This window comes from Athene cunicularia (assembly GCF_003259725.1).
Source record: "Athene cunicularia isolate RWA chromosome 8 unlocalized genomic scaffold, athCun1 chr8_part1, whole genome shotgun sequence".
In the NCBI taxonomy this organism is placed as follows: domain Eukaryota; kingdom Metazoa; phylum Chordata; class Aves; order Strigiformes; family Strigidae; genus Athene; species Athene cunicularia.
In genome coordinates, this window is record NW_020799109.1 from 14,688,048 (window position 1) to 14,707,975 (window position 19,928).

At 37.2% G+C, this 19,928-nt stretch overlaps 1 protein-coding gene across 29 annotated transcripts in view; it reads left to right on the plus strand.

Moving 5' to 3' along the window:
- Window positions 1-19,928, plus strand: part of ADGRL2 (adhesion G protein-coupled receptor L2) — a 393,248-nt gene that overhangs the window by 76,107 nt on the left and 297,213 nt on the right. For 28 of the 29 annotated variants that reach the window (XM_026853639.1, XM_026853640.1, XM_026853642.1 and 25 more), the window contains exon 2: window positions 2,105-2,280. The gene's annotated coding sequence lies outside the window, so the exon portion shown is untranslated. The remainder of the gene's footprint in view (window positions 1-2,104; window positions 2,281-19,928) is intronic. The other variant, XM_026853614.1, reaches the window with a different exon arrangement.

Below are 19,928 nucleotides of genomic sequence, written 5' to 3' on the forward strand. Positions count from 1 at the left end.
GTACAGAAGGCTGGGACCTTTCTAACTCACCCCACTCTCAGAGGAAACCCCAGTTTTGGCTATGAGAATAGCTTCATTTTGCCAGAAAATGTCTTTCTCACCCTTTCTAGTGCTCATATTAAGCAGCTACAGCAAACCAGGCTATCTGTGTCTGCTGCAAGATGGCCAAGAGAATTTATGGCCTTTGGAGCCGATGGGACTAACTTTGCTCAGGATCATGCCCTTAGTTAGCGTCCTGCAGCAAAAAGGCCTAGAGTTTAGTGAGGAAACTCTCTCAGGGATTTATAATATTGATGACTGTAACCAAGCCTGGCAGCCCTTGGATCTTACAGCTCTCTCTGGGCCTAATCAAAGGCCATTGACGTAAACTAAAACATTTGACTTCAGAGAGCTGTGGATCAAACTCTGCGTCTACACTGACTGAGTCTACCCTCCCCTCAGACACAACCTCACTTTAAATTCTTTTCTTCTGACAGGCCTGTAGCCTCATTCCTCTCTCTTAAGCTGGGAGGGCATTTCACAGCTCTCTAAGATGCCCAGAAGTGACTTTTCCCTTCTCACGGTGCAGTTTCACATTATACCTAATTCAGTGTAACTTCTGGCTGACACCAAAAGTCCCATCCCTGTATTCCTGATGTCAGGTTTAGAGATTATATGATCTTGGCAGGATGACTCGACAGAAAATTACCCCAATCCAACATGTCCTTCCCTCTCCCCCCTCTACCCCACAAAAGGAGCCACCGTCTTTTCATCAGTTTTCCACATTTGCCATGGATTAGTGTAATGTGACTCTGTGCTGTGTGTCTCAAAGTCTGCCAGGGGCATTACATAAAAGCAAAGTTAATTTGGATTAAGGCAGAGAACCCAGACAAAGAAAATATTAAGAAAAATTCAAATGAAAATGATATGAAAAGTATTATTGCCAGCATAAAAGACCTGGTCCAGAAGTATTAATTAGATACTGTTCCAAAGATAATGGTTAAGATGGGTATTATGAATGTGAAAACTACACTTAATGTATGTTGTTATACTTACTATGATTCTCCTCTTTTTTATTTTTTTCTCAACTCAGTTAAGCATATGGAACAGTGAGCTTAGCCACAAAGCCAAATCCTGAAGTAATTTCACTAAATTCAGTTGAAATTTGCTTGCTTGCATTAGCTGGGAATCTAACATTCTCTGCACTGATGTCAAAAGAACATCTTCAGATTTGAATAGCTGAAAGGAAGGTTTGACCAGAATTTCACAGATGAAGATGATGAGGTTTTACTGTGCTTTGTTTCACAGCAAGTCCTGAGGGAGTTTTAAATCTGTACTGGCTGAGATCACTTTGAGCCCATTCGCAGCTGACTATTGGCCACCACTTTGAAATATAAGAGAAACCAAACATATTTCAGGAGGTTTATTTCAACCAGATATAGAAAACAATGGGGTCCCATGGCAAGCTGAGAGCCTGCTCCTTTTAAAGGAGCACATGCCACTTCAAGAAAAAAAAGCATGAAAGGAAGCAATGGCGTGCAAATCAAAATAACCCCTTTGTCTTTCTCACTGGATCCATGCTTGAGGAAGAATTCAGACCTGTTTTTATTCAGTCTCCAAAGGCAAATACTTTCCCTCTGGACAAGAAAGAAATTCAGATTTAATGGTGGTGGCAGCCTTTCACTGAATGACCTTAATTTTCATGATCAATACAGGCAGGTGGCAACAATGCTCTCATCAAATAATTAATTGTTGAAGATTAAGAATTGATTGGTTTGGGGGATTTTTAAATTTTTATTAACCCCCCCCCTTCCATTGCTACATAGGATTTGGCAGGTTTTTATCTGTTCTCATCCACCAAACTGAGCTCTTGGATTCATTCAGCCAACTTTTCCTTCATTCCTTCCTCTCTCTCTGCAGCACCATTCTGGCAGTCCTCAGGGTTCACTAACCAAGGAAGAAAAGTACCCTATGTCCTTCCCTTTGCTAGATAAATATAGACTTATTTCTGACCAGGAATGTGAGTGAATTTATCGTGTTTTGCTTTTTTATGGCTTGTAATGTTTGCATTTTAAATGCACTAATATTTTGTGTTTGTTTGGGTTTGGTTTTGTGCTTCCTGCAGGTGACAGCACTCCAAGCACATCACTTCATCTGAAGCTGGGCACAATGAGACCTAATCTTGGGTAAGACCCATAAGGGATTGGAGATCCTACTGTGGCAGACTTAATCTGGCTGGTTCTTCATCACTGTTTCCTTCTATCCTTTCCTTAAAGCGTTTGTGACAAAGTTGAGATGCAGGTAGGCCCCTTTAAATTTCTCATGTGCATTTATCCCCTAGGTGAATTAACTCTATCTCTGGCAATTTTCACCACTGTTATTCAGTGCAATGCTGTCTGTCAGCCCTCTGAGCCTTCCAGCTAGTTCAGGACCCAGGCTAAGATCCCAACATTGCAGCATGACATGCTGCCACTTAAGCACTTAATTATACGTAAGGAGACAACGATCCACATTGTACCCTTTACAAAAGAGCCACAAGGAAAAATAAAGTCTCACTGCCTTGCCAGCCAAAGGGATCTTTGCCAGCACCAGGTGGTGGGAAGCATGAGGCAAGTGAGAGGGGTGACTCCTGGCACTGCTTGTGCAGCCACGGTGACAATTAAAAATAATGCTGTTTTTGAGAGAGAGGCCAGTAGCATTTGGCGTTTAGTGTCAAGGGGCTGAAAAGGGTGCCACGTGAGGCTGAAAAGCCTTGTAAGGGTTCCTAATGAACCATTTTCTGTGCTCCCCGTCCTACTTGGATGATTGTACTTAGCTGGCTACTGTGCTCTTGTGTCCGGGTTTTGCCAAGTGGTTATCTTCCTGCTTGCATCTGTTTGTTCTGTATTCACCTCTCTGTCTGGAAGGGTGCAACCGAATATCAATGAAGCTATTGGGAATTTTCCGTCTGATTGAGCTAATCTCTCCTGGAGTTCTACCAGTAGTCTAATTTAATTACCTTGTTTCAAATGCAGTTTTAGTGGGAAATACAGAGGAATATGAAATTCATCTATTTACATAAGCGTATATTGTGCTTGTTTTACACCTTCTGTGATATCTGTACTCCACTCCTCTTTTCTAGTAATAATGGACAATCTTTAAGTCATTAGGCAAGGACAAGTGGGCAGCGAGTGAGTTTAGGGGCAAATGTAGTCCTTGAAGACTTTCTGGATTTTAATAACTATGGTAGTACTCGCTTTCATTTGAATATTAATAACATCATGTTGTAACCTCATCTTAAAGACTTCTGTGTTCTCCTAATAGAAGAAAACTTGTATTTAAGTTAATTTGGAGACTCAAAGTATGTTACATAAATTAATTTTGTGCTAGATAGGTAAAAGGTGTAGCTGAAAATTAATTGCTAGAATGTTTAGAGGAGTTAAAAAATCCATATTCTGTATAGTCACTGCCTACTTTAGAAGGTTGAGGCATTGTGATTTGCACTTCTATGTCTCGGGTTCAGATTTATAGGAGAATAATAGCAACACATTTGATGGCATAGCTGTAGTGAGACTCTGAAGTCTTGCTGCAAGGTGCTTAAGGCAGTAATAGACAAGTGTCACTTTTAAAATAGATAGGCAAGTAATCAGCGAAGTTAGTCCTTTCCAATATTTTGTTGTAGGTTATGCGAGGAAATCTCATCTCTTTTAACTATGGAACAAAACATTATTTGAAGCAAGTATCTGTCTTCAGGAAGATGTGTCTATTATGTGTTTAAAGAGAGGTTTACTTTGTATTGCATGAAAACTAGATATGCAAATGGAGTATTTGCTTATAAATTCTTACGGTCATTGAAGAGATTTTACCTAAGTCTCTTCTTTTAAAAGAAAAAAGTATGACAAAGAGAAAGATTTTAAGCAGATGACTGGGATACAAAGGACAGATAATGCAGACTCCAACTGCATTTATAATAGTTCACTTCTGTAAGTGAAATACGTTCTCTATTTAGAAAAAGAATGAGAATATGAAAGATGTTGTGTCAGTGATTCTTCAGATTTTCATTCTATTGATCAGAGTGGAAGAAAGTCTTTCCATACACCTAGCTCCTTTTTTCAAATTCCCAGTCTCAGTACTTTGTGTGCTCCATGAGAAGGCTGTATACAATTATGCCTTGCTAGTAAAACAAGATAAAATAATATAATCCCATTGCATTGTCATGGAGATAAAGCATATGATATCTTATTGTTTTAGTTGTTCAGCAGGGTGGCCTACTACAATGCATTCCTGTCTCCAGGCTTTGGCTTATCTTCTGATTCCTGAGAGACACAACAAAGAAAAATAATAATAATAATAGCAGTAGTCTTTTTGCTTCCACTTTATGTGAATATTGTAATAGTGGAGCCTCATGACAGAAAGGACAATGTGTGTACTACCTCAACATCAATGGCATCACACGCTGCAGTGTGACTCTCTTGAAATGTTGGACTTATTATCCTGTACAATTATTATCACATAAAAACACATTCTATATGCTATCACCTCTAGCCTGGTTATAATTGGCTCCATACCTAAAGGTCTGCCTTCCTAAATCAGGCCTGCTCTAAGTACTGAACATAAATACTGTTAAGTTTCTTCCATAAACAACTCACAATTTTAATATCTTAGTTATTAGAATGAAGTCCAGAATGTCACATCTGTCAATTGCAAACATTTCCACAGAAGGGACAAAGGTTCTGGATCTCATCTATAAAACTTTCTATCAAAGGAGAGCAGTCAAATCATCAAAATATTATTTTCTCAGAAATAAACAATAGGCAGCTTCTGCATTTCGTATATTTGATTTATTAAGAGCAGTTGTCTCTTCTCTTGGTTTGAGCAATCACAAAGCAAACACAGAGCATCTCCTGCATGTTATCTTTCTATGCATGAAAACACTTCCCTTCTACTAGCCGGGGGTTTAGCTCAGGCCATAATGGTTAATTTTTGAAGGAACCCCTTGTTAAAATATTCTCAGCACATAACTGATAATAGGGAATTAAGAGAGATGATACAGTCTGTCCTCCATTCACTCTTTTTCCCTGAGGTACTGTGAAAGAAATGTGAATTTCACAGGTACAAAATGCATTCACCCCCCTCTTTCTTGCACCCCAGAGGCAGACTACTGCACAAATCACTGCAAAACCCCTCAGAGCCATGCTCAGGAGGCCGTGAATGCCTGTGCCTTAGTCTCAGAGTAGGGCTCTGCATCTTTATTAGCAGTTCAAATTAAACACCCTAAATTTTGTGGTGGCTATCACAAAATGAGATAATTCAGAGAACTTGTATTGCACATCACAGTGCTGTCTTTCATTGTTCACCATACCGACTTCTTCCCGTACTCCTATCCCTCCGTAAGCATCGTAGCAGGTCTGCCTCTAGGAAGGGCTTTAAAGATCAACCTCACTGTAGTTCTTTAGGATGGGATCTTGTGCCCTTCTGAGGTCACTGAGAAGTGGCAAAAGCTATATTCTTGAACCTATAATAGATGCAAATTGTGTAGATGAAGGAGAGGAATCTCTAACAGCCGTTGAATGCAATCTGTGAACACTACTGTTTCATTTATAGTGATGCTACCTAGGCATTTGCACTTAAAAGGAACAATAAAGAGGTGTCAGAACAATGGAAAGGCTGCAGAATTTAAACTGCGGCAAAGACGTTTTGAGCCATGTGAAATGTTGCCTGCAAAAGATCTCCTTTTCCCGTTAGTTTTTGTTTTTACTGAAGGCTGTTCTAGTTCTCCTTGTTTTATGACACCGAATGGTTCATTTACCTTCAAAAACTCAAGATGCAAAGAGGGAGGGAAACAAATTAAGTCAAAATTGCAATGAGTGTTGAAAACTGCACAAAGTATGTCACGGCTCTTCTTTATTTCTCAGTTTTGAAGTAGCTTTGCTATGCAACTACATGGTTAATTCACGAACTCACCAGTTAATATCTAGACAATAGCAGTAGAGTTGCTGCAAAGTTTTGGTGGTTGTCTTGCTTACAGGACAAAGAGCCAATTCTCAAATAACACAACATTTGTAGGTATGCTTGTACCGTGTTGGGGATCTGAACTGCTGTTGTCTTTTAGTCTCTTGATTTGGATAGGGGATTTGTCATAGGTGAGAAATTGCACACTAAAAAAAAAAAAAAATCTAGTGGCTGTCAACCAACACACAGTTACTGATTAACAAAGAATAACAGGCTTGCATTTAGTGTCCTGTTAAAAGCACAATAAGCTGTGATTGTGGGCATGATTATCTGTGAGTGTTGCTACTTACCAGCTGCAAACGTGAAAGCTATGTGTGCCTAGCAAAAACAAGGAAACAGAAGGGTTTTATTGTACCACAACAGGTGCTTTCAAAGTGCCCTAATCCTACTGAATAAGAGCAAATAGCCCTCGAAAGGGAATATAGAGTCTAAAAAGGAATATATTCAGTTTGTACAAAAACAAACAAACAAAAAAACCCAAAATCTAAAAAAATGTTGGCGTAAAGCTATGTGAACGTTATGCTAAGATTGACTTTGCAGCTACTGTACAATAAAATGCATTATAGGACCTGTTGTCATTCCGGATCTTCTAGACTTCCTATGGGATACTATTATTTGATTTTTATTAATATCATTCATTTGAATTCCATTAGCGTTCAGAGGCCCAGGCTGAGACTCATAGTAATTTAGCTGCATCCCACAGATCTCACAGTTTAAATAGGCAAGATAGGCAATTAGCAGGTAAATGTCCCACAACTGAAGACAATTCAAGTTGCCTAAGACCTTGTCATTTCTTAACATTAGTTTCTTTGGTTTTTTACATCCCTCAGTAGTGATCTGCAAAATGGGAATGTGCTGTTCTCATCTTTCAGAAAAGTTATAGCATAACTAATGATAGTAAAATGCTCTAAGAGCCTTCTAATTGATATATTAGAAGTTCAAAGTGATTATGTTTTTCATATAATATGGATTTGAACTGTGTGAGTCTTTTGAATCAGTAGCTTTTAGTGAGGAATGTATTTCCCAGGGAAAAGGCAGGGGGGCAGCAAGAGTGTTTGTTTTAATAGTAGTCTGTATGTGTGTCTGTACATGTGAGTGAACAAGAGATCAGCAGGGCAAAACGTACCATAAATGTTGTAAAGTCTCATACAATAGTGTCGAGCAGTAAAGCCAAATGAACTTGCAAAGTCATGCACTAGTTCAATTTTGGAAAGGAAAACCTGTCTTTGAAGGCAACTAAATCAATCCCTAGTTCAAATTAAATCTGGAGTATCCTGTGAAGCTCCAATACACAACTCCAATAACAATCAGTATTTAAGGTGCAGGCAAATAATGTTTCATTTTAAAGAAACTGAATGAGGATTATTGACAGAGAAAGATTTTGATGCTGTTTTGTCATTAAAGTCAAATTATAGCATTATTGTCTTAATCCCATATGTCTCAATCATCTCTCACTCCTCCTGTCTCTCTAATGCACAAAAAAGCCCTGTGCATGGTTGGTCTTGTGTCTTCATCTCATTAAAACCTTGCCATGCAAATGTATCGTAAGTGTTGCCTGAAGACTTCTGTCTCATGCAAAATTTAGCTTAAACTCTACTGGCATCAAATAATTTGTTATGCACAAACCTTCTGTTTGGTTTGCTGACATTCCATCTTAGCTGGCTCTCATGGTGATTCATTATCTTGTGATATAGATTTCCAAGTATCATCTTTGTATTGATTTTTATATCTTTAATAACCACTCCACAGAAGATGGCTCCACTTGGTGTCATTGATCGCATCAAAAATTCAAGGCTTACAGAAATACTAGAGGGCTAATTGGTAGCAGAACATTTCAGACTTAATCTTAATGCAGTCTTAATCTTCTGCACTAACCTTACTTGAAGATTTCCTTATTGAGGCTAAAGAGAAACTAGTGAATGACTGGAAATTACCTGGTGAGAGCAGGTAAAACCATGAGGACTCTAAATGTGGAAAATGGAGATAACAAAGATTAGATCTGAAAAACAACTTTCTTTTGTCTCTTCCTCTCAACATAAGTATCCTTAAAGAAGAGGTAGTACATAATTCTCCTATTAGCTGTGTGGAAAAATGCATATTCACTGCATCACACACTGTTTAGTGGTCCAAATCGGATTGAGTTTGTGACTTGATTTAAAGAAAACTGTTAGGTTTGACAAGTTCAAAAACGTGTGCTGTAAGTCACTCTTCAAGAAGAAGTGATCAAAGGTAGGTAATTTTAATCTTTAATTTCTTGTGTAAAAATTAAGAGCTCTATTTGTTAGCTTAAGCCTCACACAGTCAAGTTTTGGCTAGGCTTGGATTTAGAATATTTGAAAATGTGGGACAGAAGAACAATCTGAGTCCTTCAGTCTGTTTAATTTGCCCTAATGTGTTGTTTAAAGCTTTTATCTCTTTGTTAGGTTTTTCAGCAACATGTTCTGTCAATGACAAGGAGGTGATATGTGTGTCCATATTTTTTCATGATTGCATTTGTGACACTTTTTCACTAAGTCATTTTCCAGGATTTTACACTGCAGAGTTATATTCTAAAACTTCAAAACAACTGAAAATAAACCACACTGAGATATAAGGGATGGGTTTTTTTAGAAAATCCAGTGATAGACGAAGAACGTGTAGAGACAGCAACATGTTAAAACCAGGAAAGATAATTTCTCAAAAAAGCTGCCCTTGTAAATTGTTAAAAAGCTGTTAAAAAAAAGTGTCTCCCAACAGCCACATGGTCTGTGGATTAAACATAGCAAGGCAGATTGTCCAGCTAGTACTAAGAGTATCAATCAGGGCTACTCAATCAGTTCTTGCCAGTAAAAGGCACTGAGACAGCACCAAGTCTGCTAGTTCAGTCAGTCACTGCATGCCATCTGTGCAATGGGAACTGCCTGGTATGCTTCCTAAAAGATTAGAAGAACAGTTAGAAACATAGGATCTCCCATAGGAATGTGAGAGACATCATATGTCTGGGAACTTGGTGAGAATAAGAATGAAATGTATTCATAGACTAGGTTGGAATAAACTTGCTTACTTTTTGACAAATTTCTGGGAAGATCTCTGTCCTTACAAAACCTCTGTGGTAAGCAGGCCTCTTTTTGCACTAGACCCTATCAAGTCTGTCAGCTGAGCACTAGCTTCTTTATAAACAACCTAAATTTGGAGCTAGGTGTAAGAAACATTATTTTTGTGAAGTCCAATAAAAAACCTATTACATGGTTAATGAATCCATACAACCCTTATGCCTTTTCACTCTCAGACTGATAGGAAATTGTCCACATCAACCAAATCTTCTCAAGCAGCAATCTAAAGGTTCTCTTCATTTCAGATTTTTACTGTGTTCATCACTATAACCTGACTGAGGAACGTATTCATGGAGTAAACTGATCAGTCAGGGAAATGCTGTCACCTTATTTCCAGGGAGAGGGCCTGAAAATACAAGGTCAGTTTATGCACTGCTTATTCACAGTGGTGAACAGTGACTCCCAGAATTTTTGTCCAGCACTACAGAACATTTCAGATGAATAATTATATACAAACATATTCCTTAGCCATCAGCATGGCTGAGGCGTTTTTGGTTTGGCCCAGGGTCAACAGGTAAGCTAGCTGGTGAGAGACAGTGATATAGCTGGAATGTAGTCTAACTCTTTGGACTTCTAGCTTTATATTTTTCCTTTCTCTTACTTTACAATTGGCTTCCATTTAAAAAGAAAAAAAAAAAAATTGTGCACGTTCAATGACATTTATAATGGACATGATATACAAGATGTGCAAACTATCTGCCTATAAACAGAATTAGAAGATGCAACATATTGACAAAAAATAGATGGCTGGTTACTTGTACCAGAATTCAAATATAAATACAGGGGAAACCTCTCTTCTTTGCCCCCTGCAGCAACATAATACAAAAGGCTCCTAAAAAAAGTACCAGAGCAAACATGATCCAGATGTCTATTGAATCCCTGCCTTTCTGTCCTCTTAAGACTTTTTTCATTGTTATTATTTTTTTCTAGCTATATTATTAATTTTTCAAGGACAGAGAGAAAGTGAGCAAAAAAGCTACTGGCATTTCCAGCAAAAAGCAAACACTGAACAGTAAAAGCTTAAGAGATCATTTGTTTGCTTTCATTTCTACACAAAATCCTTTTATTCCATTCATTGTTTTGTTTTCAGAAAACTTCAGGTTTTGGAAGAAAAGACCCATGGTCTCATGCCTTAGTTACATGCTATGAGAAAAAGGAAGAATTTCAAAGTATAACTTACAGCTTTTAGTAAGCATCATTTTTCAAATATATCCCTCACTTTGTCCACCTGCCAGTGTTCATAGTTCACAACATGTAGCTGTGAGGCCCGGTTGTGCTGCAGGACATAAGAGTAATTCCCATTGATTTCAATGGGTATTACATGCATCCTGCAGCGGGAGAGTAGGGCCCTCAGGTTTCACTGAATAGCAAATAGTCATGTAAAATCCACGGGTCCTATTCTTTCACTGCAGGATATGTTGAAGTCAATGGGAGATACTTGTTAGATGCTGTGACAGGAAAAACTTATTCTTATAAGATAAAGATGTTCATTCATTGTTGCGTTTTGATGAATTTTTTACAAAGATCCTAGTAATCTCATTTTTTTCTGTAGAAAATATATTAGTTTCTGACCTTCTTTATTCCACTTCAAAAATTAAGCTGACCCCAGAAGAAACATACAAAGCAAGAGCCCATGGAAGAAATGGGAGAAAACTCAATTTATTAAATCACCATGATTTTAGCACAGATGCTAAACAGTTCTTTATGAGAGACTGAAATGTGGTTATTCTCTAGAAATGCTCTCTGCTCACACCAATATCCAGTGTTGATGCTACTGATCTAAAGTGATCTAAATAAGGAACTAGAAGTTGACAAATTGATACAGAATCTGGGATCTGTTTCTGAAACTTTTTCTTATGGCTTGGATTTTGAGGCTGAGTTCCCATCAAATCAAAGTTTGCACCCAAAGCAGAATTCAAATATCTCCTTCATTAGCATGTTATAACAGCTGAAGAAAAGGGTTTCTTACCCTCCCCCTGCCCTTTCCTACCTCTCCACCCCCAAGTGTTCTCCCTGGTAGTTTGAAAGCAGCAAAGAACTTAAGAAATCTGGGCAGTCTATCCGTTTGCTATGGTTCATTTTAGCTAATCCAGACATCCAGCACAGCAGGGGGAAAACTGCTGTATCTAGTGAAACAAGAGCATGAATAATTAAAACTCTGTTATTAATGAACTTCCAGTCGTTATGTAAATGAAACTGATTTCAAGTCTAATTTGTCAGCCTGAATTCTTTTTCTGTTCTCCTTTTGTCTAGGACAAGAACTCATCATAATGGACTTGATAATAAAACACTGGCAGACATGCTGTGTGCAGTGCCCATCTGAGTTAGGGCTTTTAGCATGGTTAATTGATACAGTTACTGCAGGATAAGTCTATAAGGCATTCTGCATGGCTTTACGTTTAACAAGATTTTTTTTTCTTTTGACAGCGCTAACTATTCTTTGCACATTCTTCATTACCGTTTACCTTTACATGAGGGGTGGCTTGTAATTACTGGCTGGTAAATACTTTTCTTCACATTTTGTGTGTTGTTCAAAGACAGCAGGGTTCAGAAAGGTCTGTGGGAAGGGAAGTCTGTAGTTATCAAACAATGGCTAACAGTCACCAGGAGAAAATGTCTGTCAAAGCACAAGGCTACTAGACACTGGGTCCTTACCCCATTGTCTTGGTTCAGATGTCAGTCATCATCCTGCTCGCTACATTTACTTTGATATGAAAGAATGAGTATTGAAGTTATGTAGAAAGGACAGGCACTCCATTGGGAAGGATGGGACTAGGATCCAAAGGAAACCCTGAATTTTAACTTTTTTACTTCCACTAAAACCAGGCAGGATCTGTTGAAATAGTTCATGCCCTATATTGATCAAACCAGTGGTAGGCAGTGGAATTTGTTGCAAAGTTGATGGCATTGAAGGGTTGCCTCCAAAATTTAACTTTCAAATCCTGATTTTTTATTTTTTTTTTTTAAAGTCCTCTCACTGTCTGTCCTTTAATTTTCACCAGTTAAGTCTGTCTCTCTTTTTTCTTTTTTCTTCTTGTCAATATATTCAGTATATTTTGGCCTATTAGTTCAGATTTATATTGTTGTCAGGATCAAGTGTTTAACAGGAAAAAGATGCCGGTGAAGATTCAGTACGTAAGGAAGGAGAGAAACATGAGCACATATTTCCATATGTACCTTGTGCTAAGAAAGAAAGAAAGAGGTTAACAAAAGAATCATCAAATAGGATATTAAGAAAAAAAAAAAAAGTGAACTGTGGAAGAAACAATGTCTGCAGTCCCCTGGCACTAGCCTAGGTCTGGTATCAAGGGAGGGGACTGGAAACTGGCCCATTTTATTCACAAGAGAACTGTGAAGGAAGAACTGTTTATTTTATTCTGTGTCACAAACAACCCATCTCTTTGGCTTTTGCTCTTTGGGACTTTTTTCTTTTTTTGGTGTATTAACTGTGTTCTTTTTGTGCCAATTGTTTTGTTTTGTTTTGTTTTTTTAATCAGCTTGGTTTCTTTAAAAGGGACAAAAAGCAGGGAAGGATCACTGGTTCTACTCGTAGGAAATTGAATAAGAGTGAAAAATTGTCTGTAAAGAAGTGGGAAAACATATCATAAAGATTTCTTTTCTGGTGTTGGTTTGTGGTTTTTTGTGTTTTTTTTCCTTAAAACAGTAATGCTGAGATAAGAGCAGTAGCGGAAACCTGGGAAATGATGAATCTGTGGGTAAGGATAATAGGGAAGCAGAGTCAAGACTTGTAGGAAAGTGGCATTAAGCAAGGACAGAAGGCATGGGAAGCCAGGCAGGCAGAGAGCCTGCAGCAGGATGTTTTTTTTGCATTGGTTAGAGACCAATGGCAGATTTTACAGGAATAGGGACCTGAGCAATTTCCCTTATACAGCTTCTTTAAAAACACTCTTCAAAGTGCAGATTTTTTGCAAATGTTACATATTAGCAGGATTTTTAAAAAACTGTTGTTAACTGTAATTATTTCTAAATAAAGTTTTTGTCCTGAATCATGTTCAAACATCTTATCAGTGCTAACATACAAAGAGGCTGGAGGCAGACTGCTGCATGAAGGGGGCAGAAAAGTCTCTCCAATCTTTTGGGGCACTTCTCTCAGTTCTTGGGTCAATCTGCCTTGTTCAGCCTCCAAACCCCATGGAGTTCACCTGGACCCTGCAAAGGGGAATGACTGTCTGCTAAGTCCCTGTGTGGCTGGGAGGGCTTCCTAAATTGGGATATGTAAATTAATATTCAACAAAACTCTGTCCTGCCTGGAAGTGGCATAAATTCCAGGAAGGAAAAAGTTTGGCACTTTCTGTCTCTCGCTGGGTGGGACAGACACCAGCCTCAGGCTTTGCTTTGGATAGCTGCTGGGGACATTTCAATTCTCATACTTTCTTTCCTTTCCTGTGCAAATTGTGAAAGGTAGTCAGGGAATATTGTGCAGTCTCTGTCAAAGGGGAAAGAAGTTTTAAAAGCAACTCCTTTTTGTCACACCTTGAGCTGGGAACTACATGGTGCTTTGAGCACTCTGTCAAAGAGGTTTGGTGTACTCAGGATATGTGTTGAAATTGCTGTGGGAATATTACTGGTTGAGAATATCTATTAGGATGTCTTTTAATATCTGCTAGCCTGACTTTATTATTTTTACAATAATAAGACCTAAAATAAATTAGATTCTTGCTGAAGCTTTAAAACGTTCTTGTAACATAAACATAATGTAAAATCTAATTTAGTTATAAGGCTAGAGCTGAAAAGAAGGAAACAGAGAAGAGAGGGAAAGAGGTTCCACGTTTCAGGGAAACAGGTTTTGTACAACAAAGCAGGTGTTTATAGAATTCTTCATTTTAATTCAGTGCAGCTAATATCCTAGTTTATGTTGTTTGGAGTAGTAACAGTGTAACACAAAGCTGTAGCAAAGATTTGCAGGTTTCCTTTAGGTCAATAACAGTTGCTATAAACACATTGGGCTATTTTTTTATTATTCTACTCCATCTACAACTAGCAACTGGAGGGGAGGGGAAGGGGAGAGGGTTAACAGTTTTTTACAGTTTAGAAGGCCTTTCTTTTTGTCACATTTAAACTAAATATACACAGGTGGCTAGGTGGCACTGTGGATTAATGTACCTCTGAATTAATGTGCCTAGAGTGGCTTGTATCACAAAGTGAGCATATCTGAAGTGCAAGCTTGCTTCCCCTCTTGATTCACCGTGTATGCATTCATCTGAGTTGCATTATTAATTGCATTAAAATCAGAAATCCAAAAGAATGAGCACTGTAGTCATGTGAGAAGTATACTGATGAACCTGTGTTTTGGAGCTACGTACTGGTTTGTAGACACTGTGCTGAAGCTTGCTATTTATTTTAACTGTAAGAAAGAGAAAGTCACCTAAACTGCAACAGTTTAAAAATAATTTAAAAAAAAAAATAAATTAAAAAAAAATGCTTTTCAGGTGTTGGACGTTGAGTTAAAAAAAAAAAAAAAAAAAAAAAAAAAAAAAAAAAAGAATTAAAACAAGTACTTCTCCAGCATTACAGGCACCGAGTGTGCTGCGGGAGCACTCTAAGGCTGGGAGCTGTGGCTTCCTGTTGAAGCGAGAAGCATTCAGAATTGCAGGCTGTAGCACTACTGAAATCCAACCATGCTAAGCAGGCCGACACACATTGCACAAAGCTATATACAAATTATGCCTCTTTGCAAAGAGTTTTTCATGTAAGTATTATAGTTTTTTTCAGGGGTGGTCCCTCCAGTGCAATAATCAGTAAATGCAGCTTCAACAGCAACTTTGGTAGGAGTTCCTGACTGCAGTAGTGTCTACCTGAAGCCAGATGAACCTTACTTATCTAAGGAGAAGTTTCACTCATTTAAACTATTTTGCTTCTCTAAGAAATAGGAAGTAGAATGCATCTAACCAATATAAATCAATTATTGCACATTCTTAACCTCCTCTAGTCAACTCCAGAGGTAATAATCACTATAGGGATTTCTAAAAGGTAATTACTGTATATTGCTTAATTATAGTTTATTAAGATCAAACATACTTAAGTATTTAGTTGATGTAACAGGAAAACACAGTCTGTGTTTATAGTTTTAAATGCAAACAGTGCAATCTGCACTGAGGCTTAAAAAACCGTGGGTTTTAGATGTCAAGACTACTGAATTAGCTACCTTCCCCTTTCTAACATAAAATACAGTTTCTGTGACCTGAGGCAACAGTTCTTTATGTTTCATGGTATATACTCGTTGTTACTACTTCTTTCTGCTACAGTTGAATGTTGTAACAGAAGAGAACTGGTCAGGCACAGAATATTAACTGCAAGATATTCCTTCATGTGTATTATTAGTCAAAGATGTATATAATTAGTTAAACAGCTTTGTAGACAAATAAGTGTCTGTAAAAAGCAAACTGATTAAGAAAGAAGTACCCAACATTTAACTAGATCTATTTTCCTTAAATTGAAAATGAAAGCTGCCACTTCTACTAAAGGCTCTTGCAGCCAAGAGATTTCACAGCAGTTCAGTTAAAGCCTAGCTAATGAATATAAGTTACTTTGGTGGATTTTAGCTGACTTTGAAATTAAAGTCTGAAACTGTTGGATGCTGCTAGCGGAGCTAGACTATAGCAAAATGGACTTAATAAACTCCATTGTGCAGTTAGATCCCTAGTGAGATTTGCCTTCCATCCATGACCAATTGGTATTATTTTTTTGGTGACTGGTACTTTTGTCTGTGAGACTGGGATTTCAGGGAGTGATTAGCACTTTTCAGCAGTGATTGACAGGTTGTAGCAGCAATGAGACAATGGGAGGAATCATTAGGAATTCAAATGCAGATTTTTGTTTGCATGCTTTAGGACTGATTTGAGTGGAAGTGAAATCTAGATATGAGGCAGAAATCAGCTATTATTTTGTCCATTTTTATAAAATACAAAAGGGAAAAATGAAAATGTGCTGAGAGAAAAAATTGAAAAGAGAAGAGGATAGACAATAAGATCACATTATTGAACAGGATTCTCATACTACAACAGTTCATCAGTTTTGGTGGGTTTTTTCTTTTTTCTGTCTCGGGAGTTCTCTCTGAGTGTTTTGTATAGGAGTTTTGAATACATGTCAGAAGTAACAAAATGCTGCTTTAAAACTTTCAGAGTTTTTAGCTGAAATATTTTTTTCCTCATACTGAAGAAAAATCACATGTGAGACAACAAAAAAATAGTATCACTTTGAAGAAGAAATGCGTATGTTTGTGCTGTGCAGAGGCTTGATAAAAATGTCTCTATTGCATCTAAACAAGAGGCCATAGGAAAATAATTATAGTGACTGATTCCAAGCATTGACCAGCAATTGATAATTGGCCATAAATAATTAGGAAATAATAGCTTGTCAGTGATGTAAATTATGTAAATGTAGTCGTTGTGTCTCTAGATACTGATTCTGAGTGCCTTATAAGTGATTTTTTTTATTCAGATTATAAATTTAATATACTGTACATGACAATTTAATCTTGTTTGGCATCAAAGCTACCAAGATAATACAGAATTATACAAGCCTAATCAAAGAGGAAAAAATCAGATGAACATCATTATTTTGGAGAGCTGGTTTAATGGGAGTTGACATTTTCAAAAGAGCATGGATTTATTTTTTTTTTTGGAGACAATTAATCTGAACTAGGTTTCTGAAGCAATAGGCTAACAGAACAAAACACTGACTGGAATTACAGATGTGAAAGTGTACTCCACATCTTATAAGGTATTTAATATTTAAAGTGTGATTTTTGTATAGCCTATACCATTTACATAAAACAATCATGGCTCTGGATTTTTATTGCTAAATTGTGTGCTCTTCAGGGCAAGGACTGTATTTCTTTTGTGTTGTGATTCACTTCTGGAGTTTTCATCATCTTTTCCTTTTCTGTTATGGTTAACAAAGGGCTGTAACTTTGATATTTTAGACCTTAATACACGCAGATTGTATTAAAAAATACATTATATTAACTAGCATAAATTGCACAGGAATATGTAATGCCTCCCAAGATTAAAATTTAGAGCACAAGGGGAAGGGTTTCTGTGAATGCTTCAGCTCTATGTAGTTTGTTTTTGCTGGGCTTATTAGCATATGGGCTGAAAGATGTTTCAGAATTGCTCAGTTATTGATGAAATTTAGTCCTGATGATATTTTATCCCACAAACTACATCATGTTTGCAAGATGAACATTTTACTACATACAGTTAACAAAATGCCTGAACTTAATAAGAAACGGGTATTTGTCATAAAGTCAGTTTTCCTCAGTGTCAATGCAGTGTAATATGAAAAACCCTCTAAAAATTGCTAGATAAGATATTCTGATGCCAAGCTGATGACCCAAATATATGTGGCTTTATCATTGTACTCACATACAGAGTACTTGCTGCATTGTTGTGCATCTGCATTAGTGTGAGAATGGTTTCAGCTCTTCTCTCTACCTTCAGATTTTCATTCTTATTAATTGGATTTTTGTCACCCAGAATAAACAGAACCTTTGAATTTTCTCTTAATATTCAGCAAGTATTTGTCTCCCACTGAAGCTGGTAACATGTGCATAAGGGCTTTGCTGATTCAGGACCTGGAGGGATGTAGTGACACTAACATTTGCTCAGTAAGAATAGCAATAGTTAGGATGAATAGATAAGGTGGAAGAAGGGGGGAAATGTGGGGTTGAGGGGAGAGCAAGAGACACATTTGTGAAAATGCTGTAGTTATCTTCCGGTGTCCTGCCAGCCCAGCTTGGAGCACCTGCTGTTGCTGTGTGAGCAGGAACTCCTGCTGTTTCTAGAAGTGAAATCAACCTGCCTGTACTTGCCTGTCAGCACTGCTAAACATTTCTGCTTTCCGTCCAATTAGAACAAGATACTCACCAAAAAAGCTGGCACTTCAACATCAACATTATTTAAAAGGAACAAAAAGCACCAAACTCGCCTGCCAGCTAAAGCCTCCCCCCCATGCCTTTCTTTCAGTGAAGAACCATTCTAAACTCAGACCTGTTCTAATAAGAATTTCAGTGCATTTCCTCATTTTTCTTTTGTGCAGTCTTACTCATATTTCTCGTTAAAAAATAGCTATTTGCTTATTCGCATTTGGCACTGAAAGAGGGGTTTTTTTTTCCTTATGGAAATCAGTTATAAAAAGCATCATTTTTTTTTTAAAAAAAAAAAAAAAGTCTGATTGCTCCTTCTACAATAGTGTCTAGACATTCTACAAGAACTAACCAGGGAAAAAAAAAAAAAAAAAAAAAAAAGGTAATTTTAAAATAGCTACAAGATAAAGTGGACATATGGTATGAGATAAAACATGTAACCTAACCATATAGATATTTGTATTCACACTGCCTTTTTCTGGCTCTGACAGTGCTCTGTATGGGGAGATAAGGGCAGACTTATAAGGCTATGATTCAGTAGGGGCTATTTTGACAAGTTTCCACTCTGAGATTCTGTTCATCAACCTCTAATTAGCACTTCATCGCTTTCAGCTTTGTGTCACCCAGCTGGCTAGAGGAAGATGACACCTCCAACTTGAACTGGGCTTTTTTCCATTTTCTTGGAGCTCATCAAGACATGTGGTGCTTTCTTAAAGTGCAGCTGGTGCTGGCACTTTCATTGTAAATTTAAATCGCTGTGTTTGGAAAAAGGTGATAAGAACAGTTTGTTTCATGTCCCTGGTGTTTAGCCTGAGGCAATTCCCAGCAAATATATTCAAGGCTCCTTCTGGTTTGATCTGCTACAGTTTTGTATTATTATTATTAATAACAATGCTAGAAAGTACACACCTAAAAGAATACCCTGCACAGTGTATAAATTTTTTCCCACAGTCACTAAAGTTTAAAGTTTAAAAGAAAACAAAACCACTTAAAGTATCAATTTAGATAAAAAGCAAAAATATGAACTTTTTCTGTGTATGTTTGGAGAAGGAGGAGTCAGTTTTTTGCAAGTTGTTTTAAAAATTCTTTTATTAATACATGTTTTGGAGAAAAAGATATTTTACATTCCGCTCTATTGCCCATGCTATAGATAACATACCTGTATTTTATTACACATTTTTTCTGCTTATCCAATTGTGAAATAATGAACAATGGTGTGTATCTATATTTTATATCGGAATCTGAAAGATTATAGAAACATGTCTAGAAAGCCAGCTTCCAACATTTTTAGCTGTGTCCATTATACTCTATTATTACATGCTTATTTGAGTACATTCAAGCTGTTAAGATCTGAAGGTATATAGCTTGATACATTTTTTCATTATTAAAGTGCCAAAATGAGCACAGTGTTAAGAAAATGGATCAAGAATTTGCACATCAGCTTTTCTGTTTTCAAAATTCCCAGTTTACTATGTAAAGCTTTCTTCTGAATGTGTACCCTGTATTCGCAACTTAGTTATAACATCAACCAAATTAGAGGGATCCCATCTCAAGAGAGCAGCTATTGTATGTTTACTTAGGGAAACTTGGATACTTCTCAAACTCACAATTAAAAGTAAGGTTTCTTCTTGCTATACAGTAGGAATAAAAAATCATGGTTGCCAGTCTTTTTTCCTTTCTTTCAATATTTTTACTAATCCTTATCAGACACCAACATAACCTTTAGAAATAAAACTCATATTAAAAAAAAAAAAAAAAAAATCAGATTTTTACTGGGCTTTCCTGATTTGCTGCTGTGCATTTTAATGGTGTTTAAGACCTAGATCACAAGTACTGCTGCACCACAATAAATGGCATTAAGTCTAAGAGCCTTCTATAATGACCTTACAGATTGAGCACAGAATTGTGTCTCTGTTCCACCAGCGAGGCAGAAATGAAAGCATACATGAGAAAAATTTAGCTAGATCCAACTTTTTAAA